Below are 7,731 nucleotides of genomic sequence, written 5' to 3'. Positions count from 1 at the left end.
TATATATTTGTTGAGATAATAAATTTTATTATAATCAACTTTCAAAATTGTCAATTAAACTAAAACTTAAAAATCAAACAAAACTATATTTAATGGTCAAAATATTAATCTTTTTTGTATTTTTTTGCATATGAAAGTTTGGCCACGCAATTTCTAAAATCAGCATGTATTGATACATTATAAAAGACCTAAATTCCTTACTCATAGTTGTTTTATAAACTAAACACGTCAAAGTATATAACTTGAGTTTAACTATTTTTTATAATCATATAAATTTTTTAAAGAAACTAAAATTCATTAAATTATCAATTAAGTATAAGATGAATCAAAATAATATTAAATTAGTCGATGCGAATACAACTAAATCACATATGAATGGAGAAATAAACTCTAACAAAATAAATTGAAAACAAATAAAATTCTTAACTTAGTAAAAAATAAAATTATGTTTTTTTAAAACTCTTTAAAATAAAAAAGCACTACTAGGGTTTTATTTTATTTTAATAGCTCAATTTAAAATAAAAAATTATCAATATACTCTATTTTAAAAATTATATATTAAAGCGTATTTTTTATTGACTTAGTTATCTTTTATCTTTTATTTTTGTTTTTTTTTCGATATGCTTTAGAAAGTCATTATTTCAAAAAGTGACTTCTATTATCTTTAAAAAGTCCGCATTTTAAATGACGTTTTAAGAAGAAAAAAAATAAATTAGGAAGTCATCATTGCAAACTCGACCTTATTTAAAAAATTCGTCTTTACAAATAACGAATTCTAACTAAATAAAAAATTAAGATAGTTTGGTATATAATATTTAAAAGAGAATATATTTATAATTTAAAAAAAAAATTGAAGTATTAAAAAAAAAAAAAAAACGCATTATTACCAAAACACTCAAAAGACTCGTTGAAATTTGTCGACAATTGATTAAATTCCAAAAACCCTTTGTGATGCGCTTTTATCCGCCATCAAACTTGCAATTTAATTCTATAACAAATAACAAAAAGCTTCAAAGAACTAACATTTTAATTAAAGACAATTGTTACGATCCTTTCAAATTGTCCAAATATAAATTAGTCAAATAACATTAAGAATGTCACATTAAGAATTTCACATAATTAATACAAAAAAACTCATCTACTTTGTTGATGGTTAAATTCATTTGAAAATTTAGTCAATCACTTTTAAAGAGTCTTTTCTCTCCAGCTACTAATAATGCTAGTTGAATAGAGGATCAAAATTAATTTCGAGTTGATTTTATTTATTTAATTTAAAAATAAAAAATTGGAGTTATGCTAACAAAGCTACAAACACCCACAAAAATTAATCGACCATTAAGCAAAGTTAGTTCTTAAAAGTCGCCAATGTTTTAGCAAATTAAAAATCAGACACTCCTTCCTCAAAGATAATATTGTTATGCATCAACTATAACGACCAAACAACCACCAACAAATAATATGTTTAACATCCTATGTTTCTTACCCTTAAACAGCATCACAACACCTCATTTTGCACAAGTGGTATATAAAGCAATCACCAAACATGAAACAACCACCAACAAATAATAGATTTTATTAAATTATTCTTTTTTATTATTATAAATATAAAATAGAATTTATATTTTGAAAATTATGTAGAAAGTAATAATAATTGAAAGCCACAAATTAAAAAAATAATAATTAATGACATTGAAAATGACTAATTATAAAATAATATTTTTTTATTAAATGACGTTGATTTACCACTAAAAGAGTATAGTGAGATATAAAAGTCTATAATGATACGAGGGTGTTCTCTAAGTGGAGGACCACTTCCTCACACATTCATAAGCAATCTGTTTTTATTCCATTAATGGCCACCCAGCTGTTGGATGTTGCATATGTTGGATCTATTTGGCATATAGATTAGTTTCTTCTTTCACAGAATATAGATTAATTTCATTATTTCTAAATTATTTATATCATTAATAAAAGTTTTTTTTTCTAGTTTAGAAAATTTGACCGGAACTCATATATATATCAATAAATAAACGTATTTTGAGTTTGAATTCACCTTCCACTTATCAAATATTTATACAGTTATTTTCTGACTACTCACGATATTAATAATTTTTTTCTTTTTAAAAAGTATATTTGAAAATTAATCTATTTTAATGTTTTAAGGAATAGATGATGTTTTTAAACAAAATGTATTTCGTAGTCATTTAAACTGGACATATATATATATATATATGTATAATTAAAATTTAACTCCTAGCCACATATTTTAAAATTTTGAGATTTCCTTAACTCATCAATAGTTAATTTTATTATCTGAATTTCTGAAGTCAAGAACCCTACACAATAAGAACATATACTTTTATTATCATTTGGTTCCTTTTAATATTTTTTCCAATTAATCTGCTATAACCCATACTTTTATATTTTAGTTTTCTAAACCAAAACTAGTTGTTAGTTTATTTGGATTGTAAATCTGAGCTATAATTGGATTTATATCAAACTATTATCATATGAATAAAATAGCAGAAATTTTTGAAAAAAAATGCTTATAGACAGATCAAGCGAAAGATTTCCAACATTAATTAATACATTATCGTTATGTATCTCTCCAGTTGATCAAGTAATGGGCCCACCTCGGACCATTATAGACACAACAAAAGCATATATTATTTTCGGATTAGACTCCTCATAACAAAATCCTTGAAATTGAGCAAATTACTGTAGATTAAATAATAAAATAAATAATATTAATTATCAAAGAATAAATAAATAATTAATATTATGATCAATTATAAAGTGATTATAATATCAATTATTATTTCATTCATACATTACCGATTTCTAACTTTAAAGAAATCAAATTCACTATTTTTTATAATAAATATAAATAGTTCATGTTGCCGAAGTCATAATTATAACAAGGATATTAATAATATGATTATATATTTTATTTACTACTTTACATTTTTTTTATATAAAAAGTGATATTTATTCATTCTATCAAAAACAATACAATTTAAAGTCGTTGAAATTGAAAATGATGAATAAACTCATAGCGTCTAGGTTAATAGTATAAGACGATATAATATCTACAAAAGTGACAATGCTTACAAATATGATAAAATTGAAGTGTTTGGAATACTCGTGTCTCCAGAGTTTTAACGTCGAAGATACCAAAGTCATTGACTGGATCTGTATTGGTACTGGATCGAAGTTTGATCTAGCAATCTAATTCAAAGGAACATCACAACAAGACGAGAAAACAAACAACACCAGAACAAGAAGAAAAAACAAACAAACCTCGTACTAAGACAATGAACTTACAAATGAAGCACGTAAGAAAATTAAATGTGTAAAAATTATTAATTTAAATTAAAAGAGAGAACAAAATGGTTTAGATGAATGATTTTGGATCAAACAATGAACCTAGCTAAACCACCCCATCTTTCAATATAGGAAGAAGAACAACAAAAGTGGGCGACTAGGTTTTACTTTCTCTATGTTATATTAAAGAGAATAAAAAATGTGTTTAAATCTTAGCTCAACTGACAAATGTCGATATTGTTAAATTGAACATTATGTCCTACATCGGGATCTCGCAATTGTGACATATGGTGGTAATTATATCATGTCACCTATAGACTAAAAAAAAAGAGATTAATAGCTATGCATTTTCGGTGTAAAATTATTTTACTCCGAAAGTTAATGAAACCATTCATAGTGTACTTATTGTTTCAAGCAGTTACAAAAATACAATGACATATCAAATTAATGGTTTGGATTTATTGTCGGTGTAAAATTAGTGCATAGTCTAATTTTTTTCTATATTATAATTTTGATAACTAAGATTATTGAAAGAAAAAAAATTGATAATTAAATGATTGAACTCAAGTGGTTAATACACTTCAATTAAAAATAAATTATTTGAAAGAACTCAATAATAAATCGTAGTAGAAATATTATTAATAAGATTTTCTTTTTCCGTAAAAGAATTGTGGAGTATTAGGACCCTCTGTCAAAATTTATTTGTAAAACAATATTAAGGTTAAAAGAATGTTATAAATTTTATAGAAGGAAAATGATATTAACTAAGTAAAACACATATAAACATTTAGCAAAGTTAAAGCAAAATATTTGAGAGTTAAGTTTACATTAATTAAAGGAAAAGAAGATATCTAAATACTTGCTAAAATAGGGAAGAAACATCAGAAAGGAAATTTTTTCTTTTTGACTAAAGTAGAGGAAAAATATTGGCAGATAAGACAAGGGTTTTAGTTGTCCATTTTTATTTAACAATTCATTTAGTATTATTTTTTATTTAGAAATTAAATATAGAAAATCTATATTATAAGTGTATATATAGAAATTGTAAATTTAATTTTTTTTAAGTTAAAATTTTGTTCTTTTTATTATAATTTTTTTATTTTTTTGAATCTTTAACAACCTTAACATTAGTATCAAATAGTAGTATATGTTTTAAGTTTTAAATTGTGGGTTTTTTTTTTCTTTCTTGTCTTTTTGACCGAAAGTGTGGGTCTCTTCTCTATCAACAAAAAGGCAATAGTTCTACTTCCTCTATCCTAGATGACAAAATAGATGGGTGAAATAAACTCGATTGGATAGAATAGATGAATGAAAATTATCAATTTACTAAAAACAATTTTATTAATTTCAATCTAATTTATCCATTAAAAATATGAAAGCATTTAATTCGTCTCGTATATAGTGGATTGATAGAGTTGCACCAATTAGTTACAATGCATTATTTGAATTGTACCAAGTAAATATTACTCACTTCCATAATAAACTATTGTATTCGATAATTTCATATAAATTAAAAATAAAAGAATAAAAACATTAAATAGAAAGAGACAAATATGAAACTTTGCTTATTTTCTGAATTTTTATATTGATTAAAATCTTAAAAAAGTTTAAGAAAAATAAAAAGTCTAAAATAGTTCAATTCTCTTAAATAATGAGGGTTGGAATGAAAAAGATAGAAAACGACTCCTAAAATAACTGATTAACAATGTAAAGACGAAATCAAAAACTAAAATTAAAGAATCAAATTTAAAAATATAATTTAAAAAGGAAAAATAAACTTTCAAATGTACTATTTATAATTTAATTATAAGATATATCTAAAATTAATATTATCAAACAAATATAAAATGAACTAACTTATATTTTTGAAGTCGCGTTTATAGAATTAAAATAATCAATTTTTTATAGATGTTTCAAATGAACAATATATATAAAAAAATTATAAGATATACCCAATGATGATATTTGTCAAACAAAACAAATATGAAATAAAATAATATTTATTTTTGGAGTTAAGCTCGACGATATTTCATAGGATTAAAATCATCAATTTATATACGAGATAAAATTTCAGCAATCTCATCACCGATATAAATGCTCTTGACACCAGAAGATGTAGCACATGTCGTAACACTTTGTCAATCAATGGTGCTTAAAAAAAATCAAACAAATTAATTTTCTAATAAATGCTTATTTTATATTTTACTTAGTTAAAAGATATTTAAACTCAATATATAAAGTAAAAAAGACTCGTTGTAAACTATCATATAAATGTCAATACTAAAATATAGAGACAAATATTATAATAACATATTAATATCAAAAGTTTAGCTTAATCTCTAAATGTATAAGTAAAAATTTAAGAACCAAGATTTCTATTGGTCCCCTACTAACTCAATCCTTGACAATAAACATGATGCTTTGCTTGTTTCTAAGAAGAAATTGTAAAAAGAAAAACATGTGAGTGAGAGAAGAGAGAAATAAGCTAGAAAAAGAGTAGAATTAAGTTATTGTTTTGTATAACAAAAGAAAAATAATGATTTTGTGGATTAATAAAAATGATCTTGTCTAAATAAATGTCAAAAAAATTGTTGGTTGTGTTTGTATTTAATGAATTAAATCACAAGATTAATTTACTGCATAGTTTCTTTTAATATCTATCATTTTGATAAAAATTAAATATTTTATTTTTACAAAGATTAAATAATCAATTAATAACTTTATTAAATCAACCAGATTGTTGTCCTCTATCCTCACGCGCGTTCATAAACTTCGTACTTTTCTACAGTCATTCCCAATCTCAGAATGTACAAACCAATTCCTATTTAAGAATTTATTTGTTACTATATATAATAAAGTAAATAAAATTCAATTATATTATATTTACTAGTATAGGCAAGTGATAATGATATTGTAACTAGAGATGCAATACCGTTTCTAGTTAAAAACCAAATGAAACAATCGAGGAAACAATTAAAATGAGACGTTTTAATGTTAATTATTTATGATTATTTATTATTTTTTTAAAATAAAATATTTTTACTTTTTTATTGTTTTATGAAGAATTAAAAAGGTGATAAAACCCATTTGTTTTAAATTTTTCTTTCGAGAAGAAGTAGCTATTTCTCTTTACTCTTTTGTTATTATCTCTTGCCACTCGAAATCTCTTAAACCAAACACAGTGTAACAAATTAATATAGATAGAAAATAAACTAGAAATTAACATTACTTGGAAAAGAAGAAAAAAATAAAACACAAAAATTAACGGTCACTAACAACATCTGATAGAAAAATCTGAAGTCAAATCTGGTTTTATTTTTTGGTTTCATTTGTCTTATTAGTGAACTTTTTGTCAAAACTTAATTGGAGCATCATGAATAAAATCGAATATTTAATTCTTATATAAGACCTTAATGTTAACTGACATCAAAAGAATTCAAAACCAGCATGACAAAAGCACTAACAAGTTGAAGAGGTTCAATAATTTATCATTTATTAACTGTCAAATAGTAAGTTGAAATAATTTAAAATAAATCACAATAATTTGGACTAGTAGTGATGATTCACCAGAAATTTTACCTTGAGGATTATATTAGTGTCGAAAAGTTAAGGGTTCTCTTTTAGACCCTTAAAGGAGCAATTACGATTACTTTATTTTAGAATATTTAATTTTTTATATTTTATATATATGTTAATTTTTTAAGAAGAAGGCTTTTGTTGTTGTTGGGATAGATAGCAAAAGTTGCAATATTGCAAATTACGGCAAAGTTGATCAAGTTTGGCAGTGAACGGCTGCATGATTTTATTAAGCTAAATCAAAGCATATTAATTACTTTTCAAATAATCTTCTAGATGTTTGTTTGACAATTACCTTCTTTTTCTTTGAATCTTCAACCCCACTTGCTTTTATTTATTTATTCAAATACTTTTTATTTTATTATTGCATAAGAAATTGTTTCTATTGTATATGTTTTTTTTTTAACTTTTGATATGTGATAGAGTGAAATTTACATATATGATTATAATGAGGAAGTATTAAGTTTGAGTCACTAATAAAAATCATCTATTTTATTATGGGAGGGTGACCTTGCCCCTCTCTCCCTTTTTTTTATAATTATTTTTATAACATATTTTTAAATAATTGTTTCATTTTAGTTTCAATAAATATTGAAATATGTGTATTAATAAATCTAAAATATATGATTGTCACACTAATTTAACATTTGTTGTTTTTATAACTATTAATTTGTATATTAACTCTATATCAACACGATTTTTAAAATTTATATTACATCAATAAAATATTTTTTTTGTTAATAAATCCAGTATGAAGTGATTAATATGTCACGTTAAGTTGATGTTACGTCATATAGATCATTTAATAGTAATTAGAAACATTAAAGAGAC

The sequence above is a fragment of the Cicer arietinum genome, chromosome 2 (assembly GCF_000331145.2).
Source record: "Cicer arietinum cultivar CDC Frontier isolate Library 1 chromosome 2, Cicar.CDCFrontier_v2.0, whole genome shotgun sequence".
Taxonomy (NCBI): Eukaryota; Viridiplantae; Streptophyta; class Magnoliopsida; order Fabales; family Fabaceae; genus Cicer; species Cicer arietinum.
Note: the sequence above shows the minus strand (reverse complement) of the source record.